The sequence below is a fragment of the Numenius arquata genome, chromosome 4, assembly GCF_964106895.1.
Source record: "Numenius arquata chromosome 4, bNumArq3.hap1.1, whole genome shotgun sequence".
In the NCBI taxonomy this organism is placed as follows: domain Eukaryota; kingdom Metazoa; phylum Chordata; class Aves; order Charadriiformes; family Scolopacidae; genus Numenius; species Numenius arquata.
The window spans coordinates 1674783-1696393 of NC_133579.1; positions in this window are offsets into that span (position 1 = coordinate 1674783).

Sequence of the window (21611 nt, forward strand, 5' to 3'; positions counted from 1 at the left end):
AGAACTCTGAAGCAATACCTTGCAATTAGCTTCAGGGATATGGACCTCAGCACCGTAATAATGAAAGAGACCTTCTCCTTCAAGCAAGGTAATGAGATTTACAATTATGACCCAAAATAACCTCTGAGAAATAACCAATCTGCAGACATAGATGTGTTTATCAATAATTTGTGCCCTTTTTATGAAAATGTATTTTTAATTTTTTTTCTTCACATATGAATCATTGTTTCTACTGAAACAAAGTGTATGAAGTCTTATAGAACTGACAAATGTATAAATTGAAAATCTGTACGTATAATTCGAATCCACTGGAGGGTTCTACAGAATGATATGCATCAATAACATTCAAATTTTGTGAGGAAAATAACACTAAAAACTTGGGAGAAAGTACTGACATATTATGCAAAACCTTGGGTGGTTATTATTGCTTGAAATTGCTTATTTACATGTTTAGTTACTATACATATTAGGTACACTATATATGCAGCGTGTAAGTAGACACAGACATCCATAAACGTACAGCTTCATAAATCCACTCTATGTATTTTTTATTTGAGTTATAAAAACAATAAAAATCTCCTGATTTAGCTCCTTTAGAAAGCAAAGAGACATGGTTTTGTGAATTGTAGTAGGGCACTGAACATCACAGGGTAAATTTTTGGTAAATCCAAAGTAATTTGATACACAATTAATATAGAAATAGAACACAATGAATATTTTTGCCTGCAAAGTGAAATAGTGTTTTTTCCAACTTTTTAACTTTCAGTATTTGTGTTTTACTGTTGCAGTCTAAGCACATATTTTGCTGATCATTTAGTATTGCTATAAACTCTTGTACCTACATATCACATTGCACTTGGAGATTAACTCACATCGGTTTGCTAGTTAACATATTTGTTAATTTCTTTAGTGTTTTTTGCTAAAAAGAAAATACTGAACATCTGCAAAATATATTTACATAAACAAAAGAGAATTAGGGAAATTTTGGAGACTTTGAATAATCCCTACAATACCGCCTTTTCTGTTTTTATGAATTTATGAAATTGAAATCAAGGCTTTTATATTTTGGTTTAGCTGATGAGATGAAGTAGTGCATCAGGCCCCAAGGTAAGAAAGAACAGTTTCCAAAAATGAAACTGCTGTTCTTTTACAATAATTACTTGCACCTCCCAGCCTGGTGCTCACCCTTCTTGTTGCCCCCTCATATCCCGATCCTCAAATCCCCGGTGGAGCCTTTTTCTGAAACAGCCCCTGGAAAGAGTGTGTGTTCCATGAGCGGAGAGTAAAGGCGGAGCTTGGCTGGAGATGTGTAGCTGGAGAAGACGATGGTGAGGATGACTTCTTTTTTAATCAATATGTTAATCTGGGTTCTGGGTAGGATTCTGAGCAGAGACAGGGGAGGGTGAAGAGAGTATTTCTTAAAACTGTCACTTTAAAATATGTCTGCTTCAATGTAGTGTCAAAGTAGGAACAGGATTATATTTTAAAGCACAGGATTAATGAGATAAACTCTGCTTAACCCGTTGAATACATGTTCATCCAGAGAAGCAAAGTTGGTGTATGTCCATGTAGTATGCAGTATACTCTATGCTCACAGGGAAACTTTAGAGGGCTGGAGGAAATCTCTGTGCATTCCCAAAGCAGCTTTGAAAGAGTTAAATGTGAGAGCTTGGAAAACCTGATGAGATTTTTAAAAGGTACATAAGCTAATTCACCATGTGAGTTTTTCCTGTTTCTCTTTACTTTGTGTACAACCAATAAATGTGAGTTATTTTAGTGCCAATTTCAATTTTTATCAAATAAATATACATTTCTTGCTGGATGATGGTTAATGAAATGCACATAATATGTAAAATCTATAAAAATGTTGTAGTTATACATTACTTTCTGACTGTTGTACAACCTTTGTAAACAAAGTATAGTATATCAACTTTCTTGTGACAATAAGCAGATCTGTCATCTTGGGGACAGTTAAATGAATTATTTAATCAATAACAGACTACATCTCTGATGATAAGACAAGCTCATACAAATTAAAAAGTGAACCAGGTATAGAATGTCACAAGCAAGATACACAGGTAGTGTAGCATAGATTAATATTAAATAGAACAACATTAAAAAAAAAAAAACCAAACCCAAACACAAAAAAGAAACCCAAAATCAGACCAAAACATAAAGCCAGAGTTAGGTTGTGGGGTTGTTTTTTTTCCTGTTTATATTAAACTAGGAAGATGCCTTTTAAAAATCAAAGTACTAAAAAAATCAAGTAAGATTATCAAGAAAATCAAGTATCAATAAGATACTTCATGAAGAGAGAAATGCAATAGTTTTCAGAAGTGTTTTGTACAAAACAAATAGTGGCAAGGCAGCTTAGATAGGATAATTTCCAGTTTTTGGCACTTTTAGGTATAGGTTTTAAGCTAGATTGACCTGTAGTCCTGTAGTGAGTCTGGCTAAATCTATCCACTACTTCATTAATGACCCCTTCCCTTTAAAAAAAAAAAAAAAAGCAGCATAATAGTGAATATTCCTACAACTGTTCAGAAAGTTTGGTCCCTACAGGGGATGCTCCAGGGATGAGGCAGGCACAGTTACAAACAGAGATTTATTTTTTTTTTTATTCCTTTCCCTAGATTTTTAAACAGAACTTAAAAAGTTTCAGAAAATTGCACAACTCCTTGTGGCTTCCCAGATCTGGAGCCTTTTCACGAGTTGCATTTACATTATTTCTAAGGAAGAGTCTGTCAGTTCTAAAGTTGCATAAACAGAGCCAAGCTGTCTGTTTTAAAAGTGAATGACATACAGGATAGCCAGAGCAGCTGTAACTTGTATATGTGCAATTTTAAAATGTTTCCAGCTCTTTTTTTTTTCTCCAATGAATACGAGTCTTATAACAAAGAATTTGGCTCCTACAATTTAATGTTTTCCTTTTTGTTTCCTTTTCTACTGTTCTCAGATATTTTGCATAGCTAAAATCCTTTCTAAGCAGGGAAGAAATTCTCACTTCTCTCTCCCTTCCTCTGCTTCTTCACACAGTATGCATAAATCTCACAGAAATAAGTCTAGAATAATACACATGTTTAGTGATAGGAACACTTACTGTAGCTATAAAGACTAAGTGCTATTTTGGTATGCAGGATTAAGTTTGAAACACACAGTCGGTATAAAACATTGGAGGAAATAAGAGTTTTGTGGTAGAGGGCACCAATAGATAAAGATTTGCTTCTGTCCTGTATATATCTATGTATTAATATAGGGTAATTACAGCTCTAAGCCTCTGAGTACCAGTGGTGGTGATGTGTCTCGTTGCTGCCATTGGATTCATGACAGCAAATTCCAATTCATCAAAGCAAACGCCTCTGCATCGCACATCAGGCATGAGAAGCCTCTAATAACAGCGTATCATCTCCAAGTTACATGTATTAAAGACATATGCATCACAGTGCAATATCACACTTTAAAAGTTGTGTTTCGTGTGGGAACTTCGTGTTTCTCAATAATACTTTTTGTCTTCATGGTCTTCTGTACATTTTCTCTCCTGCTCTTCTGTGATCCCTTTGGGATATTCATGTCATTCAGGTATTTATTTGTGTGGTGGGGTTACCATTTGCACAAATACTGATCTGGCATCTGAGGTAACTCCCTCACCATGACACTTATTCATATAACTTATGTCAAAACTGCCTGCACTCACATCTTAAGCCCTTCTGAAGTGAAGTCCACAGTTGGGGCAACTGAAATGAAAAGAAGTGACTTGAAATAAAATCATCCATCCATGAAAGCTCAATTCACAGCTTTAGGATGATCAGACACAGATCTTCTTCACCTTAATTTGTAGCAAGTAGCAATTTGGGCTTCATTTTATCTGTTGTGTCATACAACAAGCTATAAGGTGAAAAAATATCTAGGGTATGAGGACTCTGGGAAAAAAAAAAAAATCAAACCTCAAACCAAAGCCAAGATTCTCTGCTTAGCGCTTATGCATAGAGCAATACATAGAGCAATTAGTTTCAAGTTGTGATGGGTGTTCCTCATGGTGCACTTTCTCCATTAGCGTTTATATCTTCGTGCCATTGTGTTTTGGACAGAGCTAAGAAGATCTGATACACTCAGAATATTATAGTCACATGCCATTAAGAAAAGATACTGACCAGCACCATGAGGATTCAGGTGGAGCTGGATACAAGAGACATCCACCAATACAATGGTTAATTTTATGCACTTTTCATTGCATTTTATGAGCTCACATAAAGCTAAACCGGTTAATTAGGTTGCAAAGATCAGGTTATCCTTCTCTCTGCTGGGAAAATCCCTCCTTGGTCACTGGTATTCCTGGCAGTTTCTTTGGAGTAAGTTCCTTTTTTTCTAATTGTACACAGAGGCAACCTTTAGAGAGATATTTGACAGTGCAAAATAAAGCTAGTTAAAGTTCAATTAAGAGGTTTAAGTATTAAGAACACTGTATCATACAGTAAAGCATTTACTTGTTTAAATGGGAAAGTAAAGAAAAAAAAAATCTGAAGCAGCTCATTCTATTTATCTTCAAGTTCTCATGCTTTTCTATCAGATCACCTCTTGTTCTCCTTCACTACCCCTCACTCTTCCACAGCCTGTCACTCATTCGTATTTATGATCTCCAGGCTATCATCCTCTCTGATTTTGTGATGCTCACAGATTCGTCCTTCTCTCCCTAACCTCACTCCCCCCTCTTATCACTGTGGTCTCTAATTTTAGCGATATCCTTCACTTCTTTGCCCCTCTTTCATATTACTGTGTCTGCTCCTCTGCACCTTAAACTAACCTGAGCATTCATCATCCGGGTTTCTGCCTCTGTCTGCTGAAGGGAACCTCAGGAATGTCCCAGTCTTCCCACTCTGCCCTTTTATCCTTCCGCCCCACACTTTTCTTAAGAGAAAACTTATAAGACTTTTCCTACTAATTCCTACATCTTTCACAACCTCTAATTTTCCTTCAAACTTTCTATCTGTTGATTTAGCTATGTTTGGCTTTACAAGTTTTCAATTCCTTAGATTTTATTTTTTGTTCTTTCCCTAGCTTTTCTCCTCCTGCAGCTCCACCATTACTCTTAAATCCCAAATCTCCAATTCCAAAATTTTCCTTCTGTTTTCTACCAGCTCTCAATTCCTCCCATTATCATATTCTCTACTTGTACGTACACATTTTCTCTCTGGTCTATTTACATACCAAATTTTAATCAAATGTTTCCTCCACTACCTGTTGTTCACAATGCAAAACAGAGTTCTGAACCCTTTTTTCTGGAAAGATTCTCTTTCAGACTCACTTGCCTAATACATTAAATCCTCTATCCCCCACCCCATTTAGTTATTTGTACTTCAGCATAGGTCAAATTGTTCCAAAAGTACCCCCCTATTTTTCATCACATCATTTACATTCTCCTATTAGTTTTCTCCACTCACCTGAAGTGCTTGCTAGCAAACAACAGTCTTATTCTTCTAATAATCTTTATACAGACTAATGGCAAATATTTTTACTGTGTGTAACCTTAGCATAGATCAGTTACATCGCACCCAGTGCTGCACATGCATTCAAGAAGAAGAACAAAAATGCAACATCTAAGCCTTTTGCAGATCAGATCTAGCAGATTTCCCCATGTCCACATTACCGTTCCCCAGCACTATCCCCTGGAACAAGCTCACAACTCAACAGGGAAATATTGCAGTGTTCGATTGTCTTTTCAGTTTTTAAAAATGATGCTTCAACGAGCTCCCTCCTCCTTTTCTCAGCAGTCCCTGCAATCACAGAATCACAGTATCACATGGGGTTGGAAGGGACCTCTGGAGGTCATCCAGTCCAACCCCCTGCCAAAGCAAGTCCACCCAGAGCAGGTCCCACAGGAACATGTCCAGGTGGGTTTAGAATGTCTCCAGAGAAGGAGACTCCACCACCTCCCTGGGCAGCCTCCTCCAGGGCTCTGCCACCCTCACAGGAAAAAAGTTCCTCCTCATGTTCAGATGGAACTTCCTGTGTTCAAGTTTGTGCCTGTTACCTCTTGTCCTGTCCCTGGGCACCACTGAAAAAAGGACTGGCCCCATCCTCCTGACACCCATCCTTTAAGTATTTATAGGCATTGACGAGATCCCCCCTCAGTCTTCTCTTCTCCAGACTAAAAAGACCCAAGTGCCTCAGTCTTTCTTTCTAAGAGAGATGCTCCAGGCCCCTCTTTGTAGCCCTTTGCTGTACCATCTCCAGCGGTTCCCTGACCTTCTTGAACTGGGGAGGCCAGAACTGGACCCAGTACTGCAGACGGGGCCTCCCCAGGGCAGAGTAGAGGGGGAGGATGACCTCCCTCCACCTGCTGGTCACACTCTTCCTGATGCACCCCAGGATGCCACTGGCCTTCTTGGCTACAAGGGCACATTGCTGGCTCATGGTCATCCTGTTGCCCACCAATGCTCCATCTCTTTTGAAAAGAGGCGTAGCACATAGTACTTCAGGGCTTCACTGCCAAAGGGAAATTTTTTGGACAAAATCTTTACTCTGCCTTGCAAAACCAAACAACTCCTTCACGACCCAAACAGCTTTCTCAGACCTTCTTGCTCTCAACGCCTTTGGTGCCCATTGCAAACTGTTGCCCAGCAAGAGTGCCTTCTTGCCCTGGATTCACAACTGCCCACATTTTACCAGCATGAGCATTTTATTTGCTCTCGTTAAATAACTTTGCTCTTGTTGTTGTTGTTATGGTAAGCTGTAAAGTTATAAAACAGATGTGCAAATTCATTTTTGGTTAAGCCTAGTAGATTCCCGGCAGCTTCCCCCACAACGCGACCTGTGCCAAGGGAACACCATCTCTTCCAGAAGGCCTCTCACCAGTGGGAATCCCACAAGAGCTGGGTTTTTTTTCCCTCCCTCAACACCAAAAGAGGTTACTCATAAGCACCAGGCGCTTCAAAGCCTTCCGAATTCCGGACAGACTTACAGAATAGAAAGTAACTATTATCAAGTAAAAAATAGCAATTGCTGGCTTATGGTACTGGAGAATAAAGATGTTATGACCTGAATTTTCCTGTTTTCCTATTCCTTTTCAAACTTTTGGGAAAAATCCCAATAATTGGAATAGTTTCCAGTTTAGAAAGTTTTGTGCCTGACAGCTCAGAAGAGAAGAAGCCTGGAATCATATCTGCCCACCAATATCTTGTAAATGTTCCCGAAGGGCAGAGAAAGGAACGTCGTTGTCACCCTGGAAAGAAAAGCGGACACTTTCAGTCTATCTCCTGCCCATCACCAGGGACATTTTCATCTCCTTTGTTTCTAATTGCACTCTCCAGGCTCCTTTCCATGTTGTTGAACTGTCTTTCACAACGTCTGCTGTTCATATTATCTTCTTCCTTTATATTTCAGCATCTATAAGTTTTCCTTCTTTCCAGCTTCCCCTCACAGAACAGAGAATGTGACCCCATGCTTTTCTCATTTGTTTAAAACAGGACGTGCCTTGGGGTTTAGGTGCTATTCAATGGCAGTCTTTTTTTTTTTTCTTTTTTTTTCTTTTTTTTTTTTTTTTTGGTAAATATTAAGAGTTTAGCAGTAAACACTGCAATTTGTGGCAGCGTTACTGGGATGCTCAGTGGGCAATTCCAGTACGTATAAAGCCGAGGAGTCCCAACACTCATTATGCCATTTTATCACTGGACATAGAAAATCTCAACCAGTTTCAGATCTTACATATGGAAAAATGTGAGTTCGTGTAACTGGCATTAGAATGGGGGCAACACAAAGACTCCCCTTCAGTGCAATATCAGCTGGCGAGGCAAGAGACCTGGGGACGGGAATACAGTGATGCCGATGATTTGTTTACCTCTTTAAACAGAAATGTTTCCTCGTTAGTATTTTAAGGAAGGGCAAAACCTCTTCAAATACCTAAACTTATACTTACTGCTCTTTTCTGGAAGGGAGTATATATTTCTTTAATAAATATGCTGAGTACAGCACAGCATTCAATTCCTATAAATTAGATGCTGTAGGAAGCTGTAGGGCTTCTCTCCTGAGATTTTTAATAAATATCCGCAGGTCTGAATTTTCTTATTTATTTTTAATTAAGGGAACATTACCAAAAGTGAAGTAAAAATCCAAAGAAGCAAACATAGCATTTTACATTCGTTCTTTACCTTAAAAAAAAAAAAAAAAAGAATTTTGTAGTGACATTGCTCAATGCATCTCTGAACTCTAAAATAAATGATTTATCTTTGCATCTAGCCTAACAAAAGGACATATATATTTCCTTCCAGAGTTTATATTCAATTTGAAGAGGTTGCTCAGTTCAGAAACAAATGAATGAAAGAAACTTTACCTTGGGCATTCACCGGACCTGCACGTATTTCCAGGGATCTAGGGAGAGCATTATAGAACTTACACAAGAGAATGATCCTTTTTCAAAATATTCTCCAGCACCCTTTCTCACACCTTGATACAGAGAGATATAATTGCTCGAGGGGTAGCTGTATGCATATTATTGGCAGTGTTCTAGTGTAGCTGTGGTATAATGATGATGGGTGCCACGAGTCCAGGAACTATGTACAGGCAGAGATAAGGACGACAGTTGATACCGGCAAACATCAAAACCATCATAACTTGATGGTACTTTGAGTAATAGGTGATTTAGAAGGAAAACAGTGCTGTTCAAATCACAGTAAACAAATAAGACACTTCCATGACTAGAATAGATACCTCTTAAGGCCTTGGAATGAAATCTATCTAAACCTTAATATTTAAGAGTCATTTCTAAACGTGCATCTACTGTGTCAGTATCCTTGCAAATCTTGCAAACTAGTTTCATTACATTTTCTGAAGGAGCTATCACAGGGGACTTCAAAAAATGTTAAATGTTTACTATGCATTTAATTGAAAACTATGCAAGCAAAGCGTGATTCAGAGATACTCACAATCACTTGTGTTAGTTCATAAATTTTAGATTATGAATGAAATTTCCAGTCAAGTGTCTTTATTTAGGGAAAATACAATCGCAGGGTAAAAGAGAAAAACTTTTCTGAATTTTCTCCATTTCCCTATCTTTCATATAGGGAAATACCTGTTCTGTGTCCTCCCAGAGGGATCTTAGTTCCGGGCTGTTATTCGGGATACACTGAAAATATTAAGGCATAATCCAACTCCAAAGTCCCATGAAGACTTTCTTTCTTTGCATAACAAATTGTCTCTTGATTTATATTGTAGCCACCAGATTTTGGTCAAGAATTTAGTGGTGCCTGATCTCTTGGCAAAAATTCAAAGGACAATGAGTCTGAAGAGGGAACAGGACTGTGTTTTCCTGATATTCCTGAAATGCCTTAATATCCACATCAAGGCTACCCTTCGTAGGCACGCCTAATACATGATTAGAGCCAGAATGAGTCCAGAAGATTTTCTCTGAGGACCATGGAAAAGCTCCTGAATGGCAAAATCCACACATAAGGGAGCAGCAATATTTTCTGTGACCCTGGAGTGCTCTTTTCACAAGAAGGGTGATTCCCTGGACTTCTGCAGCTGTGAAGAAAGCATTTCAGAAAAAGAGAACTTCCTGTTGTTTTCTAAAATAAAGAAGTACAAAGTCACAGTACAGAACACATTACATTAACATCACCGGTATAGGACTGTTTTTCTCTGCCACAAAATTTTACTTTATATTCCCCACATACCATTTCAATACCTTGAAAATAGACCTTAAGCATTTTCAGTGGATAATTGAGCCATGTGTGTATTTTAGGACAAATATTGGGAAAAGTCATGTTCAATACCAATGTCTATACCATTTAAACAATGAAAGCATCAGGTAAGTAACAACATTTGGACAGCAAGTCAATATGACTATGAAAGGTCTCCAATAATGAGCAAACTCAGACCAATACACTGTTTGAGTATTTGGCCTTCCTATTGACAAAGGTTGCTTTCAATCACACTGTATCTATTACCATATCAATCATCACTCTAAATGAATACAACATGATCATTGACGAAGACATCACTTAAGCAGAGAAACTAAAGGTTCTATAAAAGCAAATAATGAAACTTTGGTTGGTCACAGCATGAAAATTAGACCTAATCCTTAATCATTCTTATTTTGTAAAGCAAACAAATTGAAGCTAAAAATGTTAACTCTATTTCTTGTTCAGGAACTTAAAATATATGGAAATTGATATCACATTCTTAATAATTAAACATAATGCAATCCAATACTTTGTTTGCTACACAAATTAAGATATGGAATTGAACTGATGAAAATGATTTACGTGCAGGATTAAAATATTGGCAGCTTTATAGAGTGAAATGTCACTATACTGCTGTACCTTCAAGTTTTACATTTCCTCCTTTGAATCCCTGTCAACCTTCATGAACACTGGAGAGTTTAATCAATGCTTGCAGTAGCCATAACATAACACTGAATATTTTACCTGTGTAATAATCAAAGCGCTGTTTAGTACAAGTCAAAAGCAGAAATGACAAACATATATATTGCAATTGGCAAGGTTACATTTTAAATTGCATTAAAATTAAATTCTCACACATTTCTACGATTCCTTTCTCTTCATGAAAGCAATCTGTATTTTACAACAGCTCAATGTACCCTAAGGCAATCAAATTGTATTTAGAATGACTCAGAGGTCATAAAATTCAAAGACTTATGAGTTCATGTATTCGAATCACTTTTTAATTTATATGATACAAAACACTTCTGAAACAAGCATTTTATTTTCTTTAGGTACTCCGAAGGGTGGAATTCAGATTGTAATTTTTGCTACATATTTTCAAGATAGTCAATATGAAAAATAATATCAAGACTAGAAAGGGAAGAAAAGACTATCACCTTGGTATTATAGCAGTCTGCTTTCCTTATAAAACGACTTTGTGTGAAGCTAAAATTATTGAAGAATGAGGAAATAAGGATGGTGGCATCACATGAAGTTTAGGAAATTAAATAGAAAATTCAAGTAGATTGATATAAAGGTTTTCAAAAACATGGAGATTAGTTCCAAAGTTTCAGATCAAAGGCACTAGTACAACTAATTTAAAAGATAACTAAAGTTTTTTATAGAAAAGGTAAAAAAGCATATTTTTGCATAATGTCACAAAGCAGAGAAGAAAGGTTAAGATAAATTTGAAATCCATTGGAAACATTTTTTCTTTAAAAAGGTTTAATGACCATTCTTTATTTTATTTGAATAAACAAAGTTAGATTATCTGCCAACTTTTCAAAAGAAATGTGTATAAAATAGTCCCAGTGTCTGTAAATTATAACCACTTAAATAACATCACGAGGAAGGGATATAAATATTAATTTTGGTTAAAAAGTTCCTAATTTATATTTAAAAATTATCCCCTTCTGGATATTTTAATAAACAGGTGCAGTGCAATAAATCCATTATGTCATAGATATATATTTGAAAATATAAAGAAAAAAACTTCTGGTGCTGTCAATGACATTCTTTGTTGTATTATCCCTTCAGCACTGGACTAGATCTATTAAATATCTAAGGGATTAATATTTTAAGTGGTGTTTTGCCTAGATGCATGTTACAAGCATATAGAAATTTAAGAATATAGGAAGTGCTCTGGTCCACCTCGTCAATCCCCGCGTTGCTATAACACTCAGCGGGGAAGCCTGATTTTTCCAGCAGGTGTATCCGGCTATATGAAATGCTTAATCCACCTGTGCAAGACAGCCAATTTCAGAGCATTTATTCATGGAAGCGGTTTGCTTTACTGTCTCCAATTCTATGTCTGATCACATACAGAGTGGCAGTTTTATAATACAAAAATATGCAATACTTCAAAAAGGTTCATTAAGCTAACCTCTGTTACAAAGGTAATTTACATTTACTGTACTTCAGGCCATTACAGGTGCCATCATTTTAGGCAAACATGAATAGAAAGCTGCAATTTTTACCCCAATTTGATCTTCATTTTTCTCACAGCCAGGATTCAGCAGGGCTGAAGCAGGAATGACTCCACCGCGTGCCGTTCCCTGCCTGGGGCTGCCACAGGCAGAATAACGCTGAGCGTTTCCCCTCCATCCTCTGCAATCACACCTTGGCAAAAAGGGCAATTCTCAGAGTCTCAGCATTTGGGTGCTGCTGCTTCTTGCACACTTTAAATTTAAGCCAAATTAAGCCAAATTGTGTTCACAATCTTTCACTTGCACTTTTGCTGTGATTCATCTGACAACTGCCCCTGCCCATGCATTTCCCATGGATTGCTCGCTTTAGCCATATGAGATCTATCTCAAATGGAACCTCCTTCCCAGTATATTTTTGTTTGTAGCTCTGGTCCCATCCAGCTGTGAGAAGACAAACAACAGCAACAGCAACGAGGGCAAAAATAACGGTTTGGCTTCATTTTGAAGACAGACAGAAGCTGGATGCTTTTTTTATTTTTTGCCTGCATCACTCTATACGATGCATGTGGAGTAACAGCATAGAGTTTTTCAATAACATGGTGGGAATGGAGCTGGAATTTCAGAACCTAGGACAAAAGTGCAAAGAATGTTTTTGCCCTGTTGTGACCCAAACTGAAACAGTTTAAAGCTACATCACTACCCATAGTTCCACTTGTGATCTGCTGAGAGAGGATCTGGACTTTAATTTCCAAAATTACCTTAGAGTTGGTACAAAAGGAAATAAATAGTTTATTTTTAAAGAGATTTTTAATGCAATAGAGGTTTATTTGTACCATTTCCAAAACATTTACAGCATTGGCACATTAAGTTAGGGGTCATATGCACACAAGGTGCTGCAGAGGAAGGACTGGTGGGGGAAGAAATCAATTGGTAGATAAAGCTGGATGAGAGCTCCTCAAAACTTCATTTCCCACCAATGACAGTTCTTTTTGTTGCATCAAAACTTCTGACTTGTACTCCCTACCTAGCTGAGTCCATCATATTTTCCACTCCCTTCTTGGAAGACGGGCGATCTCTCCCTCATCAGCCTTCTCTAAAATAAGGAGCCATTTACGAAATATATGGCTATGGTACTTCAGAACCTGCCAAGACTTCAATATGCTGTTGACATTACAAACCAATCCAATTTCAGGTATTTCTTTACTACAACTTGCCAGAAAATAATTTTGTTAGTATGTCTATTAAAATAGACCATTCCATCAAGGTTTTTTTGTAATCCTCTGATTGGTCCAGCTTTTTACTAGAGTAACACAGATTGTATCAATGTCTTGCCAGACAAGTATGACCTGGTTGCTTTAAAGGGGCATTTCACTTTTGCCCCCAGTATTCAAAATAGGACATGTAATTTACTGCAGCTGACATGGAGATTCTTTTGATCTCTTTTTATAATCCCCAAACACTGTAGACTTACAACAGTGAGGGGGCTTAGCCATGTGACTTCCATTAAAATCAATGAGCCTCTCATGGTATGAAATCCCACACAACCGTTCCATTGAAAATTAATTATTCATAGTAATCACACATTTCTCTTTCCATCTGAGCATTACAAACATCCTTTCCAAGATAAATTAATTATGGTTCAAAAGATGCACTGTACTAATGAGGCAGGCAGTTTATACCTTTTTTTTAATATTTGTGTATACAGAGACAAAGCCAGACTATTCTAGGTCTGTTTAAGAAAATTCCAAAGAAACTCCCTTTGCTGAGAGTTTCAGTGGTTTTGATGAACTGCTGCTAGAACCAATGGGAACTACAGTGTAGAAGTACTCCAGCATCCTATAGGCATTTTTAGCCTGTATTATATTTTTATTATAGCCCAAGAACTAAGGGATAAAAAGTGGATCTCTGTAGAAAATTTGTTTAGGGCTAGAGTTCTTTTAAGATTTTCTTTTCCACAACACACAAACCCAGAGTGACCTAAGGAAACTCACAGTGAGTTTGTGGTCCCATGAGTCTCCCCAAATTCCCACTCTCAATATTAAAAGATAGTCCTTCCCTTCATGAACACCGTTATCAGTTCAGGTTTGTCGGTTCAGCCCCAGACTTCAGATTTGCCTTTTGCCATTCTCACCTTTGACTGGCAGCTAAAATGTACAACTATCTTTGGGTATTTTTTTGTGGAACTCAAAATAGTTGTGTATTGAGTATGGCCTGGCTGAAACATTGAGTTATAAGCTGTGTACTCATGGAAAGAATATAGGTTTCACCCTTTGAATTGTGCAGGTACTCTGTATGCAAGTACTGTTGGTTTCACAAATTTGTAAGATTTTAGGTGTCTGATCCCTGGTTCTAGCCGCCTGAAAATCTCTCTATAGCGTCCAGAGAGAATTGTGCACTGAATTAGGATTGCGATTCGAGAAAATGAGAGCAGGCGCATGTTAAATGATAGCAAACATTGAGGAGAGCTGAATCTGAAAGCGCAATTCAGCCACGGATTTAGCCCTTCTGGCTGGATGACTCACCCTAAGCTTTCTACCAGACGTCACTGTCCACATTTTCCCTTTGTGAATGGATGATTGGCTCCTTCTTTTGAAACACAGGTGGAGGGAAATGTGAAGGTGACAACAATATATTGTTTCTGACAGCTGTTTAATGGAAAACACATAAACAGTCCTGGGAAGTACGGGTTCTCCCAAAGAACGGTGTCCCATTAACTACAGGAGCAACAGCACTTCCTCTGGAGTTTGCCCTTCCAGGGCCCAGGAGTCCCACATTCATTTTCTTCTTTTAATTCACAAGGAAATCCTTTTCAAGTGAACGACAGAAAACCAGTCCTATTCAAAGTTATTGTGTTATTGTGGTGTCACTTTAAGAAGGGAAGGAATGACGGTTTACGTCTCCTCAAGCTGAAGAGGACCTAGAACCTATGTCACCCATTTCTTGTACCTGAAACCTGATTATTGGTTACTTAGAAGGTGAGATCTTGCACTCCATCAAATGCTTTGGAATGACAACAGCTGTGATTCTTTTGTTTCATGTTGAAGTCTGGGTAAAGCATTAGACCACGCCTAATAAACCAGAGTCATAAGGGGACACAGTCCCCCAGACACCTCATCTGTAGATCCCAAATAAACTCAGGGATTGGGAAAGCTGCAGTTTTCTGAAGGTATGCAATAATCATTTCCTGCATGCCTGGGATAATTTTATTAACTAAAAAAAAAAAGTCTCTGGGTGGTTTATGACAGTTTCTGAAACTCGTGTCTCCCGTGTCTGTGTCTTGTTTGCTTTCTGCATTTCAGAGAGACAAGACAGCAATGGTCAGTGAACCACTGAGAAAGGCAACCTGTCCCTTAAAGCCCGCAGAAGCTGAGCACTGTGGATTTATCAGCAACATAAGTTGTATCTTGGCACTCTGGAGGCCACAGCTCCTACTTCCTACAAAATTTAGATGCATTTCCTTGTTGATGGAGTGTACCCCACATATTTTCCCGTGCTTTCATTGTATCAATACCTATATTTCACCTTAACTCTAATCTACGTGCCTCAGACCTGTACTCAGAACTTTCAGACAGGGAGCTTCTGGGAGACTAAAACTTAGAACTCATGTACCAAAGTCAAGGGAGTCTCATCATCCTCAACATCTAAGGCTTAATCCTTCTTTGGCCACCAATATGAATCTTTGGAGAATTCTCTTGTTGGGTTTTCTTTTCCCTTTTCTCTTTCCACATAATCCTCCTCTCTTTTTATTCTTTGCAGGTGTCTCCTCTCCATTCCAGATCAGCTTCTAGAGATGGCTGGGCAACATTTTCATGCTGTTTCCCAACTTACAAAAGACCTTGCCCTGGGAATAGCCTTCATTCCAATTACTTTCTGAAGAAAAGGGAATCCTTAGATTTTAGGATGGTGTGGACTGTGCTTTAGTTCAGACATAAAGAAGGTACAACAGTTACAGAAAGACATCCTTCCTTTTTATTAACATCAGAAAAACTTTGCCCATTGTTTAGAACTTAGACAAATAACTAAAAAATGTATATACTGCAGTAGTTATGCAAGTTATTGCATTAACTACAAAATCAGTAAGCTGCGTCATTTTTGACTAAACACCCTCTCCTAGAGTAATGAGAAATTCCAGTTAACACTTTGGGATGATGCTAAGTTCGTGACAAAGGAGTCACGCTCCAAAATGGCAATCTCACTTTGTTCTGCTAAATAAACAGTGGCGTCACTGGGAACTGGCAAAACTCCAGCTTGTCTTAAGCGCTGCAGTATTTACCTCTGCAGCCACCTAAGGGTACCAGGAAACCAGGGAGTTTGGGATGCCGGCCCTGAGATTATCCTTCACCAGCAGTTGCAAAGTGAGAAACACAAATTGTACCACATAAGCAAAGGCTGAGCTTCAGAAGGCTGTGGAAGGTACTCACCATCGATACGATACACTCTTGTCTCTCCTCACGCTGCTGTGCCTGAGAACGTACCGTGCATTTGCAACAGCCTAACTTAAAGGCAGTACATCACTCTAAATTTCAAATCTCTTTTTTATTATCCGTTTAAGTCACAAACATAACATTAAACTTTTTTTTGTATCTGACTTATTAGATTTAGAGTGTTGGTGCACCAGTTCAAGGTAACTAAACAGCTTTATTATATCAGCAATAGCCTTGCAAGATATCCTCATTGTATTCTGAAGGACTTAATTTAAGGAGAAGATACTGTGAAACGTTCTATTTTTTTTCTATTTTAGAGAGCTATAATCAGATAAATAGTGAGAAGACACAAAAGGAGAACTCTAAGATCCTATGGGAACAAGAGCAGGAGCCATACCCTTAGTCTAATGGGATGTATTTCCGTACAGTGCAAAAAAAAAAGGTATTCTCTTTGTATTAACAATACAGCAATCTCAGGAGCACTTGCCCATGTTGCATGCTGAATATTTATCCCTATTTGTCAAGAGTTTTTAAGCAGTGTATTGTTATTACAAATGTTCATAGCAGTTTATCGAATGAAAGAGGAACAATCTTCTAAATGAAGCTCCTTTGAATCAAACTTTTTAAATGCCATATCCTCTCTTCAATGGAAGCACCAGCTCCACTTTAACAACTAATATTAAGTGATAGCATGTCGACCGCAACAAAAACAAAGGAAGCAAAACTTCCACTCTTTCCATTTTATGGGCTTCTTAAAAAGAGGCTAAAAACACCATTTTGTTGTCGCTGGATTCAGAAACCTCACAGCTCTAGGTGCAAAATGAGAGGAAGCTGCTCTGCAATCGAAAATGAACAATAGATTTAAATAGCACCGAAGGCATGAAAATAGCTGGCTACAAGCCCAGAATCTATAAATAGTACCAAACTTGTTCACCATAACTCCACTGACGATGACAACATCATCAGGAAATGAAAACAGAAAAAAAAAAAAAAAAAAAAAAGGAATAAAAGTGATGGGCCTGGGGAACGAAAGGCCAAGCTTTTCCAGAGAGAGCTGCTTGAGTTGGACACAGTCCTGGGGTGGGAAAGCGGCAACGGCAGCTACTAATGCCATGAGTTCTGCTAGGTAACGATGCCAGGGGAGGAGGAAGGGAAAACAAAAGGACCCTGGCCACTGTAGAATCAGTGTTATTGATGCAGATTCCTAATTTTTATGGGAATGGTGAAACGTAATGTTTATCATTTGTCTTGAGCATGATGAAATCAGTATGTGATTTATACAAACAAAACCTTTCACTTAACACAGAAGTTATGACATACCCTTCCTTCCCTTTTCCATGTAAATCCCTTTAACTTCTAAACAAAACCAGAAATAGCATCAATACTACTCAGATGATTTTTTTTTATTATTTTTTTTTTCTTTTTGACTTTCTTCATTGAGCTTAAGAACTCAGAACTACAAACTCTGTGGAGCAATGTGATCATTAACCTGAATAAAAATAACCCAAAATTACAGCAATCTATATGGAAACAATTGTCTGCAGAGAAAAATACAGTATGACTGAAAGAAGAGATAGAGGAAAAAATTCAGTTCACATAGATGGAAGATGGAGTACCTAAAATATGTTCAAAATAAAACAAAACAGAAGCAGGTTCCAGTGCTACGATGCTCAGATCAGATCCCAAATCCAGAGAGGGATCATGATGACTTATCATGTAGGCTCATAAATTTGAGCAGATGATTTCACTTTCTATCATTCCCAGTTGATTTTTGAAGTTCTCGCTCCCTTTCATTAGAAACTCATTCTACAGTAATTTCTGTGGGGCTATTTTCAAAGCGAGACTTTGCTTAATATGTGAGAAGGGGACGGATTCTAGACATAAATATTCAAAGCCACATGGTTTGTGCGATTCAACGCCTTCCCCCACCCAATTCTCTTCCTGTGGAAAAAAAATTTAAAAAATTTTAAAAAATTAAACCCCTAAACCAGAAAAAAAGTACAGAGAGTCCCAAAAGGATGCTGTGCCCCTTTCCCTCTGAGCCCCCACCCCTTACCCCAGCACTTAAAGGCATGTTATTTGCCTGAAGGACTTGCCAGGGTCACATCTGCTGAAGGGCTATGCAGGCCTTGGTGATGGGCAACCAAGCAGGCTTAAAAACTAACTGAAAAACTACACAGACTTGTGGTAGGAAACTCAGGAGAAGCCAACCATTTTTGGACAGTTGAGATGACCTAATTGCTACAGGTCTTTGTTAATTAACCCATTCTATCAAGTTGGATGGGTTTGGGCTTTAGAGAGGACTAACTTTGTATTGGAGAAAGCTGAACGAGCATGTACACAGACACAGTTTTTCAAAAGAGAACTACAAAAATATTTATAGATCATTTCAGAAGACCCACTGCTATGAGCTGTGCCACTATTTTGAGACACGTTAAGGAAGAACACCTTTGGGTAAGATGTAGACGTGTAGGCATTATACTATTAGGGAACTTTCTGTCTCGTGCCTTTGCTGTGAAGGTGATTGTCACTTACAGGGATTGTCCCTAGGCCAGGAAAAAACAACAAAAAAAAGCTTTTTGGCCTGAGAATATCAGCTTTAGACTCTGTTTGCACTCAGAGATCTTCATCAGAGACGTGTATTGTAATATGGTATCAGTCTTATGAAGCTATTTGAATTAAAAAACAAATGAAATGTCAAATGAAAGAATATGAAGTGTTGGGTAAACCCCAACATTTTAAATTAAATTATCATAAAGGTTAACTTTTTCTAAAACTGAAACTTCACTTCTGGTAATAAAATATTTATTATTATTTATTATTATTTTATTTTAAGTAATAACTGTATTAATAAAAATGGAAATATGATCCAACAAACTCTTTTAAAAGAAATTGAAAATGCTGATGCCACGTATATACAAACGCAGTGTACTGAAATTTGACTTTGCCACCGGGTGAGGTGAAGTGGCCCAGATTTCCCACCCTAACAGCAGCATTCCTGATAAAAACAACATAAAATGGACTGAGAAGCGTATATATGGTTCTGAATTTCTGGAGACAGTGGAATAGTTTCACTCCTGGTCCAGGGCAGAGTGCTCATAGAGCTGTTCTGAGTACCGACTAAAGCTGGACAGGTTCAAGTAGCTGTTCTAGCTCCTAGAAACCAGCTGAGCGTGGGCACCATGCTCTCCTGGCAGCCAGCAGAAGCTGAGGTTCCTGGGGCAAGTACCTTAAAGTCATTGCACACACCACTCATGCCTGCACAAAAAGTTTCATCAACGCCTTAGGTTGTAGAAAATTCCTGAGGGAGCAGAGAGTGGGTTAAAATGATAAAATGAGAGCATGTGTCTAAACAGAAATACAAGCTCATTTTACTTTCAAAAATATTCCACACAGATGTAATCTAAACACTACACATAGATACTTCATCTAAAGCAATTAACATAATATCAAGTGCCAAGTTCTGAAAGCTAGAAATCTATATCTTGCTACTATCATTCCATCATTTATGGCAAAACAATGCTGATGCATTGCCCTAACAGCAATACAGCGTCATTAGGAGTATAAAGACTGCAAATATTTTCCAGGACATTGATCTATTTATGGTGAAAAGAAAAAAAAAAAAAAAAACCACCAACCCAGAAAATCTCCCAGTATTCTGGTGTCGATTTGACTGAGCCAGACAATCCTTCAACTTTGAAGAACAGGTTAGGAACCTTTAATTCTCCTCCCCTCTTAGAAGTGATGGTGGCCTGCCAAAGAGAAACAGGTTTTGTGCTAAGCCTCTGCTCAGACTATATTCCTCCTACCAGATCTTCCTGCCAGAGGCATCAGTAGGATTTGAAAGCGAGGGCTGTGGGCCACAGATAGAAATTCAATATTTTTTGGGAGAAAAAGATAAGCCTCAGGAGCTCTGTGTTTTACTGCTCTCTTCACTGTGGAGAGTGGCACTTGATGTGATCCTCACTGTTGAGCATGACACAATACATTTCAGAGTTGAAACTATTGGACTGTAGCTAGATTTTGCTTTAGGGTGGAAATAGGTAGTGTTCTAGAATCAAGAAAATACAAAAAAATGATGGGGATGTTGAGTCCTCACAAAGCAAATAAACTAAACATAATACAATTGGGCTGGAGGCGTGCTGCACTACTCCCACTTCACATACACACACACACACACACAAACACACTTTATTTATTTAATTTTGTTTAATATAAAATACAGAGCATTTATTGGCATGCAGAGCCTTGTCACTAGTTTGTGAATTGCATTAAGTCATCTCACCTGGGGCTTAGTATTCACCCCGGGTAGGCATGCAAACCAAATATTAAAAAAAAAAAAAAAAAAAAAAAGGAAAAAAAAAAAAAAAAAAAGAAAAATCCTGGAGCCTGTTTATATAATTTAGTATCCAATTCTCAACTATAAAAATTCACAATCAGGTACTACTTTACAGTCAAGTTAATCATATCACATCGTGTCTCTGATAGGTGCGGAAATAAAAACTGCTGAGCAGGTTTCAGGTAATCACACTTGGTGTGCCACGACTTTGTGATTTCTTTTATAGGAAAGAAACAGCCATTTCTGCACCCGGAAACGTGCAGCTCTGAGCAGAAATACTGCAACCGTACATGTTGCTTTTAGAGATGCAGCAACTAGTTATTTGAAGGGCTTAAAACATCTATAAATGGGGCTCAGCAGCCTTGCCAATTGATTCAAGGGGGGGCATTTGTACACGTTGAAAGATTCTCAGAACTCTGAGGTTAAAAAAAACCTCAGAAAAGGGAGGAAATAAAGATTATACAGAAAGTTAAGTCTCTAAGGAAAAAAACAAGCACGGTAATGTGTTAATGTTACACACAGGACTGGAGAAAAGACAGATAACTTTAACATATATGGAAGAAAGTGTTATTGAAAAAGCAGTTCTTTTTCTCCTAAACGAAGAAGATGGCAAAGTTCACCATGGCTTAAAAAAGTAGGATACGGAGCTCCATTTCACAACTCCACAAATATTTGCAAAAATATTCTGAGGTATTTGCCCAGCTGTCATGATGACTAAAAGGGAAAACTAACAGTCTACAAATATTTGAAGGGAGTAAACACCAATGAGGAAGGAGTGTAGCACCATTAGTGTAGTGACAGTGGTTCTCTAGTTTAATTATAAGTAATGAGATACTATTAAGATCTGGAAAATGTATGTCGGCACTTCAGGAAAACTTCCTAACAATGGCATCAAGCGCCTTTGGAAAAACAGCCTGGAAAATGTTTGTCTATGGTCAGTTTAGGACCCTCTTCTTTTGTGCTAAGGTTGCTCTAAGTTGCAGGG